This window comes from Bos mutus, chromosome 23 (assembly GCF_027580195.1).
Source record: "Bos mutus isolate GX-2022 chromosome 23, NWIPB_WYAK_1.1, whole genome shotgun sequence".
NCBI classification, from domain to species: Eukaryota; Metazoa; Chordata; class Mammalia; order Artiodactyla; family Bovidae; genus Bos; species Bos mutus.
In genome coordinates this window covers 48,743,521-48,767,515 of record NC_091639.1, presented here as the reverse complement: position 1 = coordinate 48,767,515, position 23,995 = coordinate 48,743,521, and positions in this window count along the sequence as shown.

Below are 23,995 nucleotides of genomic sequence, written 5' to 3'. Positions count from 1 at the left end.
TGTTGTTTCAGTGAGGTGTTCTGCACTGGGTGCTGCCAGCAGTTGGCTGATGACAGTTCTTATATACAGGTGGAAGTCTTTGTGGGAGTTCTCACTAATTAATACTCTCTGGGGTTAGGAGTTTTCTGGTAGTCTAGAGTCTTGTCAAGAAGGCAATGGCAACCCACTCCAGTACTCTTGCCTGGAAAATCACATGGACAGAGGAGCCTGGTGGGCTGCAGTCCATGGGGTCACCACTGAGTGACTTCACTTTCACTTTTCACTTTCATGCATTGGAGAAAGAAATGGCAGCCCACTCCAGTATTCTTGCGTGGAGAATCCCAGAGATGGTGGAGCCTGGTGGTCTGCTGTCTATGGGGTCGCACAGAGTCGGACATGACTGAAGCTATTTAGCAACAGCAGCAGCAGAGTCTTGTCAGCACTCCCACTCCAAAGGCTCAGGGCCTGATGTCTCTCCAGGGAACTGAGATTCCATAGGTGATTTGCTATGGTATTAAAGGGGATTAAAACTAAAACAAGAACACTAAAACAGGATTAACACTAAAACAGGAAAAGTATGCAAACCCCAGGCAAATGGCAAATGCAAAATCAGGCTAATACTAGCATAAAATAATAGAATATATATATACACACACACACATAAACAAAACCAAAACAGTCCAAAAAGAGAGAGAGAAAAGAAAGTAGAGGAGATTGACCTGGTGAGAAAAGGAAAGTAAAAATGATATCAACCACTACCTAAAGCACAAACTGGAAAACAAAATCAAAGCAATGTGCCAACTGGGGAAAAAAGAAATGATAGCAAAACAGATGAGTAAACATGGTGAAAAAGAACAGAGAAAAAGAAAAAAGAAAAAAAAAGTTACATAGAGGTAGATAAAGGAGATTTACATATATACAAGAATAGCTGCAACAGGAAAAGAATAAGAAAAGCAAACAAAATAATATATTATAAAAAATAATATATTAAAAATTAATTAAAAAAGGAGAAAACCCTTAAAACAGCAAAAGGCTAATGTAGAGACAGATATATTTAAAGGAAATAAAAAGTGTGATAAATACATAATTTAAAAATTCTTAAAAGCATAAATAGATTTAATAGTACTAATAAAATCAGCAACTACTGTAGCAACAGAGTGGAGGAAAAGGAAAAAAGAAAAGAAAATCCAGAAGCAACTATGGAACAATTTAAAATATAAAGATAATAAATGTTTTTCTTGTATCTCAGTTGTCAGTGTCCTTCCCCTCTCTCTGAGTCAAGTCCACTTGCCTCCAATACTGGGCTGGTCTCTGGATCTGTTGTGGGGACACCTGAGACTCTAATCTGGTCCTACTCCCCCTTCTTCTTGCCTCTAATGTCCGCATCTGGTACTGTGCTTTCTGTTGTGGGACCTTTCAACTTCCTTTTGTATATTCAGACACAAAGTTTGCCTGGTTGATTGTGTGGATTTAATCTGCAGCTTGTACCACTGGTTGGAAGGTTTTGGGTTCAATTCCTTAGTCACACTTCCCCTGGGTTTCAACTGTGGTTTCTTCTCCACCTCTGCATGTGAGTCATCTCCTCAGGCTGCCCTAGAGGACTTGGATCTGCCCCAGAGAGGACCGGGTGTGGAGGTGGTGTAGCTGACTGGGTCACAGGGGCCCTGGTAGTACCAGGTACTCAGGGAAGCTGGCAGCTAGGAAAGCAGGTAATATGGTGTTCTTAGGGTTTTTTCCTAGCAACTGGCTGCTCTGTCCCAGTGAAGATCGCCCAAGGGGGTGTCAAGGGCCCTTGGATCATGAGTACCCTGGTAATACTGGATGTGCCGGGGTGACAGTGACAGTTGTTACAGGAAGTATAACACTATTAGGGGTTTTAGTAGCTTCTAGCAGCTCTGGCCCAGTGAGGACTGAACATGGAGATGGCACAGATTCTAGGATTGTGGGTACACTGGCAGCACCAAGTCTGTAGGGATTCCAACTGTCTCAGCTACAAGAGCTATGGTACTATTAGTGTTTTCCTAGCCTCTGGCAGCTGGCCATCAGAAGGCCTCTTTGGCTGGTCATTCTCTGTTGCTTGGAACATCAGGCACTTCTCTTTTTTTTGGCTCGTCAGATGCTTAAAGGGCCACCCTCTCTGGGGTCTTTCATCTGTCCAGTGCTGATGTGTGTGGAGAGAGAGGCTATAGAGTTGGCTCCACCCCCTGTGTGTAACTCAGCAGTGTCACCCTGCCTCCATGTTTGCCTGGCTTTCTTTCACAAGCATTTCTCATCATAATCTCCTCTCTCATTTCCCCTCAGGCCATCTTCCCACAGTCAACAGCAGACCTGGCCCTGAGATTGCTCACTAATATTTATGCTCAGCTCCCAGCTGCTGAACTTTCTAGGGGACTTGCATCCCTGTCCAAGGTATGTATGGCTGTGGCAAGGATTATCTGTGTACACCCATGACGGATTCATGTTGATGTATGGCAAAACCAATACAATATTGTAAAGTAATTAGCTTCCAATTAAAATAAATAAATTTATATTTAAAAAACAAAATAAATGTTGCTCCAAAGAGTATATACAAATGGCCAGTAAGCACAAGAAGCTCAATGTCTTTAGCCATTAGGAAATGCAAATTAAAACCACAATGAGATACCACCCTATACACTTCAGATAGCTATAATTTAAAAAAAAAAAATATTGCTGGTAAATTGTAAAAGGGTACAGCCACTTTGGAAGAAAAGGTTTGGCATTTCCTCAAATTTTCACACCTTATTTTATCATATGTCTAAGGACCTCTAGGTATTCATCCAAGAGAAATAAAGACATGTCCACACAAATATGAGTGTAAATGTGAGTTATAATGCTTATAACAGCATCATTCATAGCAACCATAATGTGGCAATAACCAAAAAGACTATCAATTCATGAATGGATAAATAATAATGCACAAGAGAGTTTTACTCAACAATAAAAAGGAATAAAGTTTTAACACATGTTACAACATAGGCAGGGCTTCCCTGGTGGCTCAGATGGTAAATAATACATCTGCAATTTAGGAGGCCTGGGTTCAATCCCTGGATTGGGAAGGTCCCATGGAGGAGGGCATGGCAACACATCTCAGTATTCTTGGAGGATCCTGATGGACAGAGGAGCCTGGTGGGCTAGAGTCCATGGGGGTCACAAAGAATCAGACAACTGAGCAACCAAGCAAAACACGACATAGATCAACCTTGAAAAAAAGCTTCTATTTAAAGAAGCCAGTTGAAAAACTCTATATATTTTATGATTCCACTTTTCTTTTTATTTTATTTTATTTTTAAACTTTACAATATTGTATTAGTTTTGCCAAATATCGAAATGAATCCGCCACAGGTATACCTGCGTTCCCCATCCTGAACCCTCCTCCCTCCTCCCTCCCTTACCCTCCCTCTGGGTCGTCCCAGTGCACCAGCCCCAAGCATCCAGTACTGTGCATCAAACCTGGACTGGCGACTCGTTTCATACATGATATTATACATGTTTCAATGCTATTCTCCCAAATCTCCCCACCCTCTTCCTCTCCCACAGAGTCCATAAGACTGATCTATACATCGGTGTCTCTTTTGCTGTCTCATACACAGGGTTATTGTTACCATCTGTCTAAATTCCATATATATGCGTTAGTATACTGTATTGGTGTTTTTCTTTCTGGCTTACTTCACTCTGTATAATAGGTTCCAGTTTCATCCATCTCATTAGAACTGATTCAAATGTATTCTTTTTAATGGCTGAGTAATACTCCATTGTGTATATGAAATGTATTGAACAGGGAAACTTATAGAGATAGAATGTAAATTAGTGGTTGCATAGGACTAAGAGGTGAGGGAATAAAAAGTGACTGCTAACAGTCACATTTGTGGAAAAATGAAAATATTCTAACTGTAGATTGTGGTGATGGTAATACAATTGTGTAAAAATAATAGGTTATCTAACTGTATAATTTTGATGAGTGAGTTTTATGAAGTGACTGCTAACAGTCACATTTGTGGAAAAATGAAAATATTCTAACTGTAGATTGTGGTGATGGTAATACAATTGTGTAAAAATAATAGGTTATCTAACTGTATAATTTTGATGAGTGAGTTTTATGATATGTTAACTAGATATCAATAAAAATATTTTTTAAAAAATAGCAGAATAGATGAGAAGAAACACCAGGTAAGGTTTCTGCAGATTGTCTGAATCCCAGTAATCTGAACACAACCTTTTATAGGAAACTATTACACTAAATGGTATTGAAGACAGGAAATCAATTTCATATCATGGCAAAATGTGGAGATAAAAGGAAGTTGTGGTTTGTTGGCCCTTTATAAGCCATTGGACTTGCTCCAGATCAATAAATTGCACCAGCCTGCTACTTTGATAGCACCCAATAAACTACCTAAGTGCATAGTTCTCTTAAACCTGTGCTGGCCATGTGACCTGCTTTAATCAATGCAATATGGAGAGTAAGTAATGCTCAGCCAATTATGAGTGTAAAGCTTAATAAGGCCTGGAAGTTTCTACTATAATGCTCTTGGAAACCACTGCCACAATGTAATGTAGGAACAGTCCCAGGTTCCCAGCTGAGCCCCTAGACAGTAGCTAACAGCTGCTGTAAGAAAGCTGGGCTTTGCAGATGGTTCAGTGGTATAAAATCTACCTGCCAATGCAGGAGATGTGATTTCAGTACCTATGTTGGGAAGATCCCCTGGATAAGGAAATGGAAAACCACTTTAGTATCCTTGTCTGGGAAATCCCATGGACAGAGGAGCCTGGCAGGCTATAGTGATGGGATGGCAAAAAGAGCTGGACATGACTTAGTGACTAAACAGCAGCAACAATTATGAGAAAGCCACTTGGATATTCAGGCCCAAGAGAGCTTCCCGATGACAGCAACCTAGATAATAACTTGTGGAGCAGAAGAACTTTCCAGATTAGCCCATCTGGGAAGTCAATTCATAAAATCATGAAAAAAAATAGTTTCTGTTTCAATTTAATAAGTTAAGATCACACAGATAATTGAAATATGAAGCATGGTATAACTCAGATCTACTTGCTAATGGGGATGAAGCATCTATTAACTTATTAGATATTTTGATGTACTGGTCAACTGTGAGACAGGTAACTGTGCAGTTGATTGAAAAGGTAGTTATAGTTATCTACCTAATACATATGGTATGTAACTTTAGATTCCGAATAAAGCATTCAGGTAATCATTGAAAAAACTCAAAATCTGTGTTTCCTTTTGATTAAAATAAGAAAATATTAAGGTTACCCTCAGTCACTTAATTAACAAATATCTATGAAATTCTTATTTTGTCTTGGGAAATGTACTAAGGACAGAACACAACCTTAAAGTAAAAGGGATAATTTTACTCCCTACACAGAGCTGCTGGCTTTGGTGATGCATGGTCCTAAGTCTCTTCAGTCACATCTGACTCTGTGCAAACCTATGGGCTGTAGCCCACCAGGTTCCTTTGTCCATGGGATTCTCCAGGCAAGAATACTGGAGTGGGTTTCCATGCCATCCTCCAGGGAATCTTCCTGATCCAGGGTTTGAACTCACATCTCTTACATATCCTGCATTGGCAAGAGGGTCTTTACCATTAGGGTCATCTGGGAAGCTGTTTATGATAATTCATGGGAGTAACATGGGAAATAAAAAGAAGTGGGAGACAGAAAGATGGGAGAAGTTCCAATATATGTATAATTTAAATGATATGAGTTTCTAATTAATTAAATCTGGCATGAGAGAGAAATGAAGGTTAGCTATTGGGTTTTCAACTGAAAAAATAGAATTGGAGCAAATTGCTTTTCTCTGTTTTATCCACTTTAAGATTTCCTTGGGATAGCTGAGATATATTCAGAAGAGAATTAGAAGTATGAGCCTAAAGCTTATAAAAGAGACATGGGCTAGAATTACAGTTTGTAGTCATCATAATACAGATGTAGATAAACCTATGGGGAAGACTGGCTGCCCAGAGAATATTACAAGGAGAAAGACCAGAGAGTTTGAAATGAAAACAAGGACATTAAAGACTTGACAGAAAAAGAGTAGACAAGAGTAACAGGAGAGCCAGAGATGTATCACATCAGACTCTGCCAAATGCATCTGAGAGAATATATAAGATAAGAGCTGTAAAATATCAACTGGATTTACAAAAAAATCCAATTATTGGTGACTGAAAAAGGTAAATCCAGTAGGACAGTATAATTTCAATGAGGAAACAAATACACTGATCATAGAAAATACTTTCAAGTTGCTTGTTTGGGAAGGAAAAATAAGAAATATGGGTGTAGAGTAGCTGTAATGAGCTAGGGGGTGATTAAGGCATGCAGGCTGTGACTTTGCATTGTCTGTAGAGAATTTTGACCAATAGTAAAATGGACTAAACCTATCAGAGCAGACCACTTATCTCCACTATTTTCTCCCAGCACATTGTACAGGCAAAGGAAGATGAGCAGTTAAAGAAAGATTTTTTATTTGTTTTGTTTGCTGGTATAAGAAGGAAAACACACACACCTCGGCTAGACTAAATTTTATATAGATTTTTTTCTTGCCTCTAGGCCTCCCTTTTCTTAGTGCGTGTATATGAGAAAAGTTGTAATTGCAAATTTTCTCTCTGTCCCTTTGAGACATAAATAGTTTTTAAAGCCTTTTACTAGTTTTATAACCCAGGACTGTCTCTCATGGACCTGGAAACAATCCTTTTGAAATTTAATCACCAAGGATGATGGAGCCATATTCCCAGTCCCTTAGGGAGGTTTGGAAGCTAAGAGAAAGGATCTTACTTCAAATTAAAAAGCTGCCTCCTATCCTGAACATACCAAAATTTTATTTTTCTTTTGGGTAAGTTTAACTACCAAATGTAGATGGCTTATAATCCTCCCTCACCCCAGTTCTTAAAGGCTATCATGTTCATTGTTTCAGGAGAGTTAACACTGTGTTCTGATCTCTTTCCTCTATTGCACTAGCCTTGATGAAAGTTTTCTTTACCTATTTAACTTCAGAAGTGCATTTTCTGCTTTGACAAGAAGAAGTGAACAAAGTTTGTAGATTTAGGTGAGTGAAGAGATAATCAATAGAACAGAGTTTCCAAAAAAAAAAAAAAAAACAAAAACTGAATAAAAGATATGTAGAGAGATTGACTTTAGCCTAGAGTACAGACATCCCCTATTGTAATCTACATTTGTAATCTACAAATGTATAATCTACAAATCTATTGTAATTCTTCAAATGTGTCTAATATTCTCCAGAATAGGAGTAGGTAATGACACTTATTCTTTGGCAAATAAGCAGCTATTTGACATCTTCATGTTGTGTTGACCTAAAACAAAAAGGCTGCCAGTTATTTCTCTACCCAAAAATGGGTTTATTGGAGATCAATAAAAAATTGCATTTCAGGGCTGCAACCATGGCATGCCACAGTTAAATGCCCACATAGAAGGGGAAGGAGAACTGTTTTAAAAGGATAGGGAAAAAAAAGAAGTTGGGAGAGTTATAGTAAACAAAAAGTCAATTGAGAATCCAAATTACAGAGGCTTCTCATTATCTGAGTTGTGACAGTCTCATTGTTGAGCTCTTACCAGACCAGACAAGAAGTTTTTCTTCTTCCTGTTGTGCTCTGCTAACATTGTAAGGTAAGAGAGTTCCCACTTCTGGCCTCCCAACTCTATTTTAATTGAGGTTTCTCTTTATTAATTTTTGATTCCCCCCTTTTTTTCTGGATCTTTCTCTGAAGGCATTACTGATTGAGTCTGGTTTTCCAGTTTCAATGGTTTCTTTCCCCCTCAATTGAAAACTTATTGAGGCTGCATTCAAGTAACAAGAAAGGAAAGCTCTCAGATACTTTTAATATAAAGTTCATATATCATCAAGTTCATAGACCTTAGAGTCTCATTAAAGCGTTACATCATCATCAAAAGTTTGATGACAAACTTCCAACAAGCCTGGTCTGAACATCCTGGGAAAGCTGTCTCATTGCATGTTGTCTGTTTCAATTCTAGAAAAATGTAATTTCAGAACAATAAATGATGTGCAAATCCAATCAGGGTTTGGTGCTTTCTTCAGATGAGCTGTGTGGATCCAAGAGTCTGTTCCCTAGAGTTTAGCAGCACAAGAGATTGTTAGCAAAATTTGACCGAGGCCTTTCCAGAGAGGATTAAGGTAGTTCTACTGGAGGTGTCTTTTCCAATAGATGAAACCTCCAGATTGCAAGATGTGATGTTTAAGGTCTTCCTCTTGCAAAAACACACTGTGAAAAGATTGTTCTACCAAAATATGATTATTTTAACAGAAGCAATTAGGCCATTACAATATTGGAGTATCTCTCTTTTTATCAGATGTGGGTCAAAAGAGGCAGGAGTCAAGGGCATTGTGTGTCCTGTGACTATCTCAAAGGCCAAGAGTTTATGAGTTCCAAAAGGGGTCGAACTAAGATTTAGAAGGACCAATGGCAATGCTTTTGGCCACAGTATTTTGGGGGCTTCTACAAATTTTGCCAATTGAGTCTTAATTATGCTATCATTTCATTCAACTAAACCAGAGATTGAGTGTGATAAGTGTAGTGAAAGTGCTGTAAAATAAGCCAAATAGCACAGACTTGTCAAAGCGCCTGACCAGTACAATGGATTTTCTATCATATGAAGTTTGAAAGAGTTCCCCAGGTAGGGAAAACCATTTCCAAAAGGACTTTAGCCAAAGAACAAGAAAGGCTTCACTCAAGTGTATAAACATACAGATCATGGCTAAAACATATTTCTATCTGTGATATGTAGGAAGTTAGATTAAATCCATTTGCCAGATCTCATATGGTCCACTAGGTAGTTTAAAGACTCAGATGGTAGTATTAACAAGCTTCTCTTAGTTGTACTTTGGACAAGTCGGACAAGTGAGGTAGGCAGTTTTTGTAGCCTTGTGAATAGATCAATAGTTTAATGCATGTAAAGCAGTGATGAATGGAAATTTTAGAATCCCTGGGAAAATTGGGTTGCTATTTTATCCAAATTAATGTTTTCTCTTTTTAACAGACCAGCAATTATTGAATTTTTTATACTTGTTTTTCATCTTCTGAGATCAATTGTTGGCTTCTTTAGCCAGTTTTTCCCTAAGTTATCATTAAGGGAAATATGCTTTTGGACAATGACAGAGATTTAGCTGTTGTTGCTTCCTTTAAGGATAGTATTCATTGTGAAAATGTCAGCAAGGTGACTTCTGTTAATTTCAAGAGAGTCAAATTTAGAACACCTGGAATATTAATAAGAGTTAAAGTGATAGGTAAAAGCATTGCACCTATTAATTCCTGCATATAAGAACTATTTAAAGTCTTACTTCTGCTGAAAATAAGGAAGCCACATTGGTTGAGTAATATCCAAAATCATGAACTATTCTGAAAGTGTATTTACTATTGGTCTAAAAATTGGCAATTTTGGTCTTGGCTAAAGTAAAAGCCCGTGTAACAATGTATAATTCCACCTATTGGGCCAAAGTAGCCATAGTTAAAAGTGCTGCCTCAACAACATCAAAGGCAATTGCACAAGCATGTCCAGGACATTTGCTATAGCCACATTTTAAGAAAGAACCATGAGTGAATCAGAAGTCAGCATTACCCAAAGGAATTTTCTGCAGATCATCATGAGGAGTCAAGAGATGATCCATCAGTGTCAAGCAGTGACTAGGTACTGAGTTGGTGAAGGACAGGAGAAGAATGGTTATTATGATGTAAAAAAGTTCCCTGAAGGCAAGTTAACCAAAGGACTTCACAGAAGGTGAGGTGGCTGACTGAAAAATGTTCAATGTAATGAGAATTAAGGAGAATTTCTAATGTATGAGGTACAAAAGAAGGATCCGTGAAAGATTTACTCGGTGGCCTTAACCAAAAAGGAAGGTAACAATGCAAGGGAGATCCCTGTGCTCCAGGCTTTAGTTGCCGGTTATTAAACCCTATTGACTGATGGTGCTTCTAGTGTTTTTGGGTGAGTACTGGACATGGAACAACAGACTGGTTCCAAAGAGGAAAAGGAGTACATCAAGGCTGTATATTGTCACCTCACTTATTTAACTTATATGCAGAGTACATCATGAGAAACGCTGGACTGGAAGAAACACAAGCTGGAATCAAGATTGCCGGGAGAAATATCAATAACCTCAGATATGCAGATGACACCATCCTTATGGCAGAAAGTGAAGAGGAACTAAAAAGCCTCTTGATGAAAGTGAAAGTGGAGAGTGAAAAAGTTGGCTTAAAGCTCAACATTCAGAAAACTAAGATCATGGCATCTGGTCCCATCACTTCATGAGAAATAGATGGGGAAACAGTGGAAACAGTGTCAGACTTTATTTTTGGGGGCTCCAAAATCACTGTAGATGGTGACTGCAGCCATGAAATTAAAAGACGCTTACTCCTTGGAAGGAAAGTTATGACCAACCTAGATAGCGTATTCAAAAGCAGAGACATTACTTTGCCAACAAAGGTTCATCTAGTCAAAGCTATGGTTTTTCCTGTGGTCATGTATGGATGTGATAGTGGACTGTGAAGAAGGCTGAGCACCAAAGAATTGATGCTTTTGAACTGTGGTGTTGGAGAAGACTCTTGAGAGTCCCTTGGACTGCAAGGAGATCCAACCAGTCCATTCTGAAGGAGATCAGCCCTGGGATTTCTTTGGAAAGAATGATGCTAAAGCTGAAACTCCAATACTTTGGCCACCTCATGCGAAGAGTTGACTCATTGGAAAAGACTCTGATGCTGGGAGGGATTGGGGGCAGGAGGAGAAGGGGACGACAGAGGCTGAGATGGCTGGATGGCATCACTGACTTGATGGACGTGAGTCTCATTGAACTCCGGGAGTTGGTGATGGACAGGGAGGCCTGGCATGCTGCCATTCATGGGGTCGCAAAGAGTCGGACATGACTGAGCGAATGAACTGAACAGAACCCCAAGGTTGTTCTCTTGCTTTTCATATACAAAAAAGAAGAGAAAATCTGTTAACTGGGATGCCCTAGGGGAGGTAGGTTCAAAGAATTCTTCTCTAACAAATTGTTATTGCTGTTCAGTCATGTCTGACACTTTGTTACCCCCATAGACTGCAGTATGCCAGGCTTCCCTGTCCTCTACTATCTTCCAAAGTATGCTCAAACTCAGGTTCATTGAGTCAGTGATGCCATCCAACCATTTCATCCTCTGTCAAAACCTTCTCCTCCCACCCTCAATCTTTCCCAGTTTCAGGATTTTTTCCAGTGAATTGGCACTTCACATCAGGTGGCCATGTACTAAAACTTAAGTATCAGTCCTTTCAATGAATACTCAGAGTTGATATCCTTTGGGAATTATGGCCTTGATCTTCTTGCAGTGCAAGGGACTTTCAAGAGTTTTCTCCAGCACCACAGTTCAAAAGCATGAATTCATCAGTGCCCAGCTTTCTTTATGGCCCAACTCTCACATTCATACATGACTACTAGAAAAACCACAGCTTTGACTATATGGACCTTTGTTGGTAAAGTGATGTCTCTGCTTTTTGATACACTGTCTAGGTTTGCCGTATCTTTTCTTCCAAGGAGCAAGTGGGTTTTTTTGTTTGTTTATTTTAATTTCATGGCTGCAGTTACCATCTGCAGTGATTTTCAGTTCAGTTCAGATGCTCAGTCATGTCCAACTCTTTGTGACCCCATGAACAGCAAGCCAGGCCTCCCTGTCTATCACCAACTCCCAGAGTCCACCCAAATCTATGTCCATTGAGTCAATGATGCCATCCAACCATCTCATCATCTGTCATCCCCTTCTCCTCCTGCCATAGGTCCATACCATTTCTGTCCTTTATTGAGCCCATCTTTGCATTCAATGTTCCCTTGGTATCTCTAATTTTCTTGAAGAGATCTCTAGTCTTTCCCATTCTGTTGTTTTCCTCTATTTCTTTGTATTGGTCTCCAAGGAAGGCTTTCTTATCTCTCCTTGCTATTCTTTGGAACTCTGCATTCAAATGGGTATATCTTTCCTTTTCTCCTTTGTTTTTCACTTCCCGTCTTTTCACAGCATTTTGTAAGGCCCCCTCAGACAGCCATTTTGCTTTTTTGTCTTTCTTTTTCTTGGGGATGGTCTTGATCCCTGTCTCCTGTATAATGTCATCAACCTCCATTCATAGTTCATCAGGCAGTCTGTCTATCAGATCTAGTTCCTTAAGTCTATTTTTCACTTCCACTGTATAATCATAAGGGATTTGATTTAGGTCATACCTGAATGCTCTAGTGGTTTTCCTTACTTTCTTCAATTTCAGTCTGAATCTGGCAATAAGGAGTTCATGATGTGAGCCACCATCAGCTCCTGGTCTTGTTTTTGCTGACTGTATAGAGCTTCTCCATCTTTGGTTGCAAAGAATATAATCAATCTGATTTCAGTGTCAACCATCTGGTGATGTCCATTTGTAGTGATTTTGGAGCCCAAGAAATTAAAATCTGTCACTTTACCATTTTTCTCTTCCCATCTACCTGCCATGAATGATTTGACTGGATGCCATGATTTCAGTCTTTTTAATATTAAGTTTTAAGCCAGAGTTTTAAGAGTTTTCCCCTCTTCTCTTTCACCTTCATGAAGAGGCTCTTTAATTCCACTTCACTTTCTGCCATTAGGGTGGTGTAATCTGCATATTCGAAGTTGTTGATATTTCTCCCAGCAATCTTGATTCCAGCTTGTGCTTCATCCAGCCCAGCATTTTGCATGATGTACTCTGCATACAAGTTAAACAAGCAGGGTGACAATACACAGCCTTGACATAGTCCTTTCCCAATTTTGAACCAGTCCATTGTTCCATATGTAGTTCTAACTGTTGCTTCTTCACCTGTGTACAGGTTTCCCAGGAGGCAAGTAAGGTGGTCTGGTATTCCCATCTCTTGAAGAATTTTCCACAGTTTGTTGTGATCCACACAGCCAAGACTTTAGCATAGTCAATGAAGCAGAAGTAGATGCCTTTCTGGAATTCCCTTGCCTTTTCTATGATCCCACACATGTTGGAAATTTGATCTCTGGTTCCTCTGACTTTTCTAAACCTAGCTTGTACATCTGGACGTTCTTGTTTCATGTACTGTTGAAGCCTTACTTGAAGGATTTTGAGCATTACCTTTGCTAGCATATGAATGCAGCTGTATGGTAATGTAAACATTCTTTGGCATTGCCCTTCTTTGGGACTGGAATGCTACATTATATCATTCTTCCTGTAAAACTCAGTTGGGATTGCTATTCTTTAGTAAAACAAATGAGGTTTGACTATAAATGAAATTTGCAATCCAATTTCAGCAATAATCTACTAGCTCAAGAAAACCTCATGGTTGGCACTTGATTTTGGGTTTTGGGAAACTTAGGATACTATGAAGCCTACCTGGATCTAGATTCAGTCTTTGTTATGAAATTAGATGCCCTAAATATAAAACTTGGGTTTGGGCAAGCTAGAATTTTTCCTTGGCAAGCTTATGTCCCTTTAAGACTGGAATATTACTCAGCCATTAAAAACAATACATTTGAATCAGTTCTAATGAGGTAGATGAAACTGGAGCCGATTATACAGAGTGAAGTAAGCCAGAAAGAAAAACACCAATACAGTATACTAACGCATATATATGGAATTTAGAAAGATGGTAATGATAACCCTGTAAGTGAGACAGCAAAAGAGACACAGATGTATAGAACAGTCTTTTGGACTCTGTGGGAGAGGGAAGGGGGGATGATTTGAGAGAATGGCATTGAAACATGTAGAATATCATACAAGAAACGAATCGCCAGTCCAGGTTCGATGCAGGATACAGGATACTTGGGGCTGGTGCAATGGGATGACCCAGAAGGATGGTATGGGGAAGGAAGTGGAAGGGGAGTTCAGGATTGGGAACATGTGTACACCCGTGGCGGATTCATGTTGATGTATGGCAAAACCAATATAATATTGTAAAGTAATTAGCCTCTAATTAAAATAAATAAATTTAAATTAAAAAATAAAAATTTTAGTAAATGAATAATGTCTTTCTATGAGGGGACTTGAGGGAGAGAACAGAGAAGAAAATCACCTATGTATTACATCAAAGGGAAACCCAGATCAGTCTCTAGAATTTGTGAGAAATAAAAATTCTCAGTAAAGCCTTGAGACATTATGTTCCAGGTGAATTTTTTTTTTTTTTCTTCCCAAATGAAGGAAAAAATACATTGCCTTAATCAACTTGAATACTAAGGAATGGACTGCATATAGCAATTACAGTAAGGAATTTACCTCTGGTGGGAATTGATGCTACTAACATATGAAGGTCAGAGAACAGGGCATTGAAGGATAAAAATATTATCCATTTCTTGCACGTCTTAGACAAACCTCCAGCCTCAACAGTTAGATTTTGTCACCAGTGGAATAGGAGTAAATAGAGGAACCAGTTCAAGTGTCAATGAGACCCTGAGCCTTGTAGTCTTCTATTTGGGTTTTATACTTTGAAGTGATTCTTTAATTTAATTTGATTGTAGGGTGTTGATTAATTCTGGGGAGAGTTTTTGAAAGATCTATTTGTATCTTGATGGGGGGTGCTCTGTAAATTCTGCCAACACCATTTGAATATTTTTTTTTTCCCTTAAGGAGGCTCATAGCTGATTCAAGAGGAACAAATAACAAAAGTCTCCAAAATATGCTGTAGGATTGTCAGAGCAAATAAAAGGTGCCAAAGTGTCATTTAATTCACCTGGTTGGTTACTTGATGACAACTGTCAACTTCTAGAATTATTCCCTTCTTTTTGGAGAAAGAAATTGTGGCATGATAATTTTCTAAGAAGTCTTAGCCTAAGAAATGAAAAAGAACCAAGAAGAAAAGAATCTAAACATAAGTTCAGAAACAGAAACTTCTTGAAGTTCATTAGAGATTCCCACTATTTCAACTGTTTCAGTTCTCCAAGGCAGGGCTGCTGGGGGACTGAACACTGAATGTGGCCCTGGTATCAGTTAATACTGGGAGAGAATCATCTTTGATCAGAGAATGGTTTCTCTGAGCCAATTAAGAGAGAGGGTTGGTTAGAGGGCTCAAGGTACCTTAAGTGCTCATATTTGTAAGAATCTCTTGGAAGCCATTTTATCTTTAGTCAATTGTTTGTCTCAGTTAACCTTAAAATGTTACTTTGCAGAGATGCAAATTTAGTGTCCTGATGAGGTTTGGAACCCTCAAAATACCAATCAAAACAGATGTTTCATTCATTTGGAAAATTCAGAGATATGGTTGCCCAATTTAGATTTAAGAAATTAAGTTTAGGGACTTCAAAAGTTCCCTGTGAGCACTGATGTTCTAAATTGCCTTTGAGCAGGTTTATCCACTTAATTATAAATGGGCATGAGAAAGGGCAACAGATTTTAAAAATAAAAGTGGCCAGTGTCTCAGGGGAGAGGGACTCAAAATATTTAAATAACTGGTATACCATTTCTCACAGTTTTTTATCTAGTGTAAACGATAATTTTCAAACAGCCTAAACAGTTTAAACAGCTCAACTGTTTATAGGCTTAATGCCAGTCAGTTCTAATGGGACAGTCTAGTCCCAAAGGATCCAGGCTGAAGGCTGCTCAGCTCAGCTCTGAGGGAACAGCTTAATCCTGGGGGAGGCAAACTGAAAACTTAATAGCACAGTTCCAGTAAAACAGCCCCGGTTCCAAAATGTATGGGCTGAAGTCTAGCAGGTTCCAACTGGAACAGCTTAAGTTCAAAAATCAGTACTTGCTGACAGAACAAGGTGCTAACCAAAAAGAATTAAACCTTAAAATAGGTAAAACCCAGATAGCATTAAAACACAAAGAGAAGATCAGATCTATAAAAAAGACAACCTCAAACCCCATGGTTAGTGAGAAAAGCAGAAGCATCAGTGGGCTCAGTGTGTACCACATCTGTTTCCTTAACACCCTCAGCATCATCGGGGGTCTTCTCTGGCCCCTACTTGGGCTTCCACAATGCTGACCTAAAATGAATAGACTGCCAGTTATTTTTCCAGCAAAAATGGATTTATTTGGGATCAACAAAGACTTGTAATTTGGAGTCTGCAACCATGGTGAGCTACCTTCAGGTCCTCTTGCACAGAAGAGGAGTACTCTTTAAAAGAAGGAAATAGGGAGTGGTGGTGCTGTAATAAACAAAGAGTACATTGGAGGGATTGAGAGTCTAAAGTATAGTGGCTTGTCATTGGCTGAGCTGAGGCTGTCTCCTATTGACTGTCTCTTACCAGGAAAAAAAAGGAGTCAGTCTTTTTCCTGTTGGGCTCTGCTGTCATCATGGGGCAAGAGAGTTCCAACTTCTAGCCTCCAGACTCCTTTTTTTTTTTTTTTTTTTCAGAAGGGAAAATTCCAGTTTATTGTAACATTAATCTCACAAATAAACCCAGCACAGCCAGAAACACTGAATAGATAAAGTGCCATTGCAGGGGCCTGGTGACAAAGGAGGGAAGAATCCAGTTTATCTTCTCCACGTGCCCAGCCTGGAAAGATACTCTTATTATAGAAGCATAAGGCAGCTGACATGCCAAACGATCCAGCTATAGACACTATGAGCTAAAGTACAGAAAATCTTACCAAAAGGTGTCTGTGCAAGGCCAGGAAATAGAAAAGTCAGGAAACGTTGATTCCTCAAATAAGTTAGGCATAGAAAGACCAAATGACAAAAATAGTATTTTTAAAACTCCCTGTGTCTTATTTGGAAGTCTAATAAGGAATAAGAGGGTTACAGTTCTACAGAGTTACTTCCTGATACTGCCTGTCTTCAGAACTGTGACCTCTTCAGAACATTGACACTCTCTTCCACACCCTCAGTCAGAGGTACAAGAGACAATTTTCTAGGATTCTGGGAAGAGCTGACCTTACTCACTTGCCAAACCAGCCTGAGAAAAATGGAGTGTATTTTTAATTAATTTTTACAATTATACAGTTAGCTGCTCTGGTAGGCTTAGTTTGTAAAGAATCCTCCTGCAATGCAGGAGACTGCAATACAGGAGACCTGGGCTCAATCTGTGGGTTGGGAAGTTCCCTAGGAGAAGGAAATGGCAACCCACTCTTCAAGTAGTCTCGTCAAGCTTTAATTTAGATAATAATTGAGGGAAAACACTAACTGATTCTTTACTTACCATTTACTCAGTTTATTTTTGTATATTTCAAAGCACTTTTTACAAAGATATGGATGGTGTTTATTTAATTGAACTAAATCCCTACTTTTCATTAAAACATCATAGTGAAGTATCAATACCATTGTATCTCGAATAGCAAAACACTTCATTATTGAATTAATGTTGAATATTGTGCTCCTTATTCTTTAATATTAATCAATATAAGACTTGCTCATTTATACAAAAATTTCTGCTCAATAAAATGAAAAATTTTCTCATAATTAAACTTTCCAATAATGGGATCATTTGCTTTTCAAAGGAATGAAATTTCTGTTCCTGTAAGTATCAGGAAAAGATCAAGCTTTTTTTTTTTTTTTTTAATTTTTTTTTCCCCCATCACTTCTCTTTTTTTTTTTTAATTTTATTTTATTTAACTTTACAATATTGCATTGGTTTTGCCATATATCAAAATGAATCTGCCACAGGTATACATGTGTTCCCCATCCTGAACCCTCCTCCCTCCTCCGTCCCCGTACCATCCCTCTGGGTCGTCCCAGTGCACCAGCCCCAAGCATCCAGTATCATGCATTTGATCAGTGATAGGAAGTCCATTGATTTGATATTGGTCCTCCTTTCTGTTTTCTTGGCCCTGTCACTGCATGCACCCCTACCCCTCAGCTATACCTCCTGGATGACCCTCTAGAAGCAGAAACAGAACTAACCTGCCATCAGATCCCTGAAACAGGGCTGCTGGGAGGCTGGCCAGGCCCTCTTGAGGCTCCCTAAGCCCCAGGATCCCCCCTGGTTCTGGTCCCTCCTAAAAGGTGTGAACTGAACACATTACATAGTTTTACTGAGTTTCAATTTATTCTTAAGTAATTTACTCATGAACTAATAAGTTCAAATAAGCTAACATATAGCTTATTTTAAAAATTATAAATAAATATATTGCAGTCAGTGTTTTATCAGTAGTTACCACTATATATTTATTTATGAAAGTATACTCTTCTAGGTAATTACATAAACAAATACCCTAACTATGATATACATCTTTTAAGAGACATCAGGCTCATTTCCAGCCACTACTGATCCTAGACCATACTGTGTGTGGTACCAAGCATTTATCCTCAGTTTCCTTTCCTAGTGTTTTCTAAAAGTGAAGTGAAAGTGGGATTCTCAGAATTTCCAGGTGTATCTTCACTTGGTGTTATTCAAGGATGAGCAGAAACAAGAGCGGCAGTACAGGTGGTGACATTAGTTCTAGGACTAAGGTTCCTGTTGCCAAGAGTAGAAATGCTCGCTATAGTTTGCTCTGCTGTGCTTAATCATGTCCGACTCTTTGCAACCCCATGGACTGTAGCTTGCCAGGTTCCTCTGCCTATGGGGATTCTCCAGGCAAGAATACTGGAGTGGGTTTCCATGCCCTCCTTCCGGGGATCTTCCCAACTCTGGCAATAAGAGCTATACAATCATGGCTGATGCATTCTGGTAATTATACTTTATTTTTGCTTTGCGAACATACCATAATGTCTCAGTTGCATTTCTCAGTCATGCCTTTGAATTAAGAACATGCAATTCTGGGAGAAGAACAGGAGTGGTGTCCAAAAAAAGTAAATACCCTTTATCATTCTTAAATTATTTCTACTGAAACTTTACACTTTTCCCACAATAGACACAAAACACATTGATATTCATTTAAAAATAGGAGTTGAGACATCCTAGCCTCTCAAGAATCCAGGCATTTGATAGTAGACATGAAGTAGTGTTCAAAGAGATAACTAGTCCCATAAAAGATCAGGAAAACCATTTGCTGAAGGATAAAATGTCCAATGGCCATTCTGTCCTTTAAAAGTAAGGTAACTATAAGAAATAATTACACTTTGGAGACCCAGGTGCATTAGATAACACACTTTTAAAACTGGAACTTGCAACTATATTTAAAGTCTCCTAATGAAGGACACAGTTGTCTCACTTTTCCCTCTTATCTTCCTAGAATTTGTCTAAGGTGAATTCCATTGGTTTAGGTACTAAAATCATTGGAACTCTAAAATGAAGTTTGACATCTCAACCTGTGTCAAGGTAGATTCTGCTAAATAGCCCTACCCCCAAGTAGCCACTGATAGATCAGGCATAGCTATAAGCTCTCATGGATACTATATTCTTCCTCACATGGCAGCCACCAGGTATGACCATACATATGTCAATACACATGTCAATAATAATGACATCGTCCTCAAATTTCCCTCAATATTTTGGTGGTGTTAATGGAAGGGGTGTAATGTCCTGTGTAAATGCTAATATTAGCTTTGTAAAATAAAAATTCTGAGGTAATATTTCAAGTTTTCAAAAGAAAAAAGCAATAAGAACCATAATATTAATAGGTTTTATAAGAAAAGATAAATAAACATTACAGGAGATTAAATTTGAGTTACCAGATTTTACATTTGCATGTTGGTTATCCTCGTGCTTTTCTCTTTCTCTTTCTACATTGATGGGCTTCCCTTGGGGCTCAGCTGGTAAAGAATCCACCTGCATTGTGGGAGACCTGGGTTCGATCCCTGACTTGGGAAGATCCCCTGGAGAAGGAAAAGGCTGCCCACTCCAGCATTCTGGCCTGGAGAATTCCATGGAGTCACAAAGAGTCGGACACGACTGAGCGACTTTCACTTTCTACACTGATAGCACACATTCCACATTTGTCTTTAATTTTGTGAGCCACATATAATTGCACATCCAGCTAGTAACATTTCATAATTTGTAATAAAATTGTCACTTTTCAGTATTAACTATTCTTGTCACTTATTTGAAAAACCAAGTAATATCAAATCATAAACTGTTGAAGTTTAGGAAAATTAATATTGTTATCAAGTAAATATATATATATATTTTTATTCACCTATACCATACATTTGGAGAAGGCAATGGCACCCCACTCCAGTACTCTTGCCTGGAAAATCCCATGGATGGAGGAGCCTGATAGGCTGCGGTCCATGGGGTCGCTAAGAGTCGGACACGACTGAGCGACTTCACTTTCACTTTTCACTTTCATGCATTGGAAAAGGAAATGGCAACCCATTCCAGTGTTCTTGCCTGGAGAATCCCAGGGTTGGGGGAGCCTGGTGGGCTGCCGTCTATGGGGTCGCACAGAGTCAGACACAACTGAAGTGACTTACCTTATACCATACATTACGAGTCTTCTCTTACAGATATTTTATTATACCGTATCTGCAAATATGTATTCTAGGCTTGCTTTCTCGTGTATTTAAATATATGATGGAATAATTTTATGAGTATACAATCACATCTAAAACTTTTTATTACTTTAATTTAAGATATAACTTTCTTTTTAAATTGTGTCATTTGATACCAAATAGTCCTTGTCATCCGTTTATTAGGGAAGGAAACTAGTAAGAGATATAAGACAGAATTCAAAGTAGGATATGGTGCTCAAGAAAGATTTGAAACATTTTTAAATGAAAGGAGACACAAATTTTGATCCAGTTCACTAAACAGCCTCACGATCTTTGGAAGAGTCATCTCTTCTTAGTTAAGAGAGAAAGGAAGGCTCTTGAATATGCAAATTAACAGTATTAATTAGCTCCAGCAGCCATATATTTTAACTTTAAGTTTTAGAACTTAGCTATGGCAATAAGACCAAAACAAGTCTCGGTAATTTACTTTTTTATAGTTCTTAAAGCAATCTACGATTGACTGTACTGCTAAGATAGGGCATCAACTAGTATGTAAAATACTCTGCAATCTTGGCTTTGTAACTAAGTGTAATCTCATCAATTTTCAAGATATCTGCTTTTTTTTTTTTTAACTTTACAATATTGTAGTGGTTTTGCCATATATCGAAATGAATCCGCCGCAGGTATACACGTGTTCCCCATCCTGAGCCCTCCTCCCTCCTCCCTCCCCATATCATCCTTCTGGGTCGTCCCAATGCACCAGCCCCAAGCAGCCAGTATCGTGCATCGAACCTGGAACAGTGACTCGTTTCATGTATGATATTATACATGTTTCAATGCCATTCTCCCAAATCATCCCACCATTTTTAAAAGGCATACTCGTTTCTGGGTTGTTCAGTTCAGTTCAATACTCAGTCGTGTCCGACTCATTGTGAACCCATGGACTGCAGCATGCCTGGTCTGCCTGTCCATCACCAACTCCCAGAGCTTACTCAGACTCATGTCCATCAAGTCAGTGATGTTATCCAACCATCTCATCCTCTGTCGTGCTCTTCTCTTCCCGTCTTCAATCTTTCCCAGCATCAGATTTTTTACAATGGATCAGATCTTCGCATTAGGTAGCCAAAGTATTGGAGTTTCAGCTTCAGCATCAGTCCTTCCAATAAATATTCAGGACTGATTTTCTTTAGGATAGATGGCTTGGATCTCCTTGCAGTCCAAGGAACTCTCAAGTGTCTTCTCCAACACCACAGTTCAAAAGCATCAATTCTTTGGTGTTCAGCTTTCCTTATAGTCTAACCCTCACATCCATACATGACTACTGGAAAAGCCACAGTTTTGAGTCAGTTTAGTTCAGTTCAGTTGCTCAGTCATGTCAGACTCTTTGCTACTCCATGGACTGCAGCATTGCCAGGCCTCCCTATCCATCACCAACTCCCGGGGTGTACTCAAAACTCATGTCTATTGAGTCAGTGATGCTATCTAACCATCTCATTCTCTGTTGTCCCCTTCTCCTTCTGCCCTCAGTCTTTCCCAGCATCAGGGTCTTTTCAGATGAGTCAACTCTTCGCATCACGTGGCCAAAGTATTGGAGTTTCAGCTTCAACATCAGTCCTTCCAATGAATATTCAGGGCTGATATATAGCTTTGACTAGATGAACCTTTGTTGGCAAAGTAATGTCTCTGCTTTTAATATTCTGTCTAGTTTAGTCATAACTTTTCTCCTAAGGAGCAAGAGTCTTAATTTCATGGTTGCAGTTACCATCTGAATTGATTTTGGAGCCCAAGAAAATAAAGTATCTCACTGTTTCCATTATTTCCCCATCTATTTGCCATGAAGTGATGGGACCAGACGCCATGATCTTAGTTTTCTGAATGTTGAGTTTTAAGATAATTTTTACACTCTCCTCTTTCACTTTCATCAAGAGGCTCTTTAGTTCTTCTTCGCATTCTGCCATAAGAGTAGTATCATCTGCATATCTGAGGTTATTCATATTTCTCCCAGTAATCTTGATTCCAGTCAGCTTGTGCTTCATTCAGCCCAGCATTTTGAATGATGTGCTCTGCATATGAGTTTAATAAGCAGAGTGCCAATATACAGCATTGACGTACTCCTTTCCTGATTTGGAACCAGTCTGTTGTTCCATGTCCAGTTCTAACTGTTGCTTTTGGACTTGCATACAGATTTCTCAGGAGGCAGGTCAGGTTGTCTGGTATTCGCATCTCTTTCAGAATGTTCCACAGTTTATTGTGATCCACACAGGCAAAAGCTTTGGGGTAATAATAAAACAGAGTAGATGGTTTTCTAGAACTCTCTTGCTTTTTCAATGATCCAATGGATGTTGACAATTTGATCTCTGGTTCCTCTACCTTTCCTAACTCCAGCTTGAACATCTGGAAGTTCATGGTTCACAGACTGTTGAAGCCTGGCATGGAGAATTTTGTGCATTTCTTTGCTAGCATGTGAGATGAGTGCAATTGGGTTGTAGTTTTAATGTTCTTTGGCATTGCCCTTCTTTGGGTTTGTAATGAAAACTGACTTTTTCCAGTCCTGTGGCCACTGCTGAGTTTTCCAAATTTGCTGGCATATTGAGTGCAACACTTTCACAGCATCATCTTTTCAGACTTGAAATAGCTCAATTGGAATTTCATCACCTCCAGTAGCTTTGTTTGGAGTGATGCTAAGTGACCCTATGGCCCTCTTGACTTCACATTGCAGAATGTCTGGCTCTAAGGGAATGATCACACCATTATGGTTATCTGGGTCATGAAGATCCATTTTGTATAGTTCATCTGGGTATTCTTGCTGCCTCTTCTTAATATCTTCTACTTCTGTTAGGCCCACACCATTTCTGTCCTTTATTGTGCCCATCTTTGCATGAAATGTTCCCTTTGTATATCTAATTTTTTTGAAGAGATCTCTAGTCTTTCCCATTCTATTGTTTTCCTCTATTTCTTTTCTTTGATTGCTGAAGAAGGCATTCTTATCTCTCGTTGCTATTCTTTGGAACTCTGCATTGAGATGGTTATCTTTCCTTTTCTCCTTTGCCTTTAGTTTCCCTTCTTTTCTCAGCTATTTGTAAGGCCTCCTCAGACAGCCATTTTGCCTTTTAGCATTTCTTTTTCTTAGGGATTTTCTTGATCACTGCCTCTTATACAATGTCACAAAGTTCCATTCATAGTTCTTCAGGCACTCTGACTCTCAGATGTAATCATTGGAATCTATTTGTCACTTTCACTGTATTATCATAAGGGATTTGACTTAGGTCATAACTAAATGATCTATTGGTTTTCACTACTTTCTTCCATTTACCTCTCAATTTGGGAATAAGGAGTTCATTATCTGAGATACAGTCATCTCCTGGTCTTGATTTTGCTGACTGTATAGAGCTTCTCCATCTTTGGCTGCAAAGAATATAATCAATCTGATTTTGATAGTGACCATCTGGTGATGTCCATGTGTAGAGTCTTCTCTTGTCTTGTTGGAAGAGGGTGTTTATTATGACCAGTGTGTTCTCTTGTCCAAACTCTGTTAGCCTTTGACCTGCTTCACTTTGTACTCCAAGGCCAAATTTGCCTGTCATTCCAGGTATCTCTTGACTCCCTACTTTTGCATTCCAGTCCCCTATAATGAAAAGAATATCTTTTTTTGGGGGTGTTAGTTCCAGAATGTCTTGTAGGTCTTCATAGAACCATTCAGCTTCAGCCTCTTCAGCATTACTG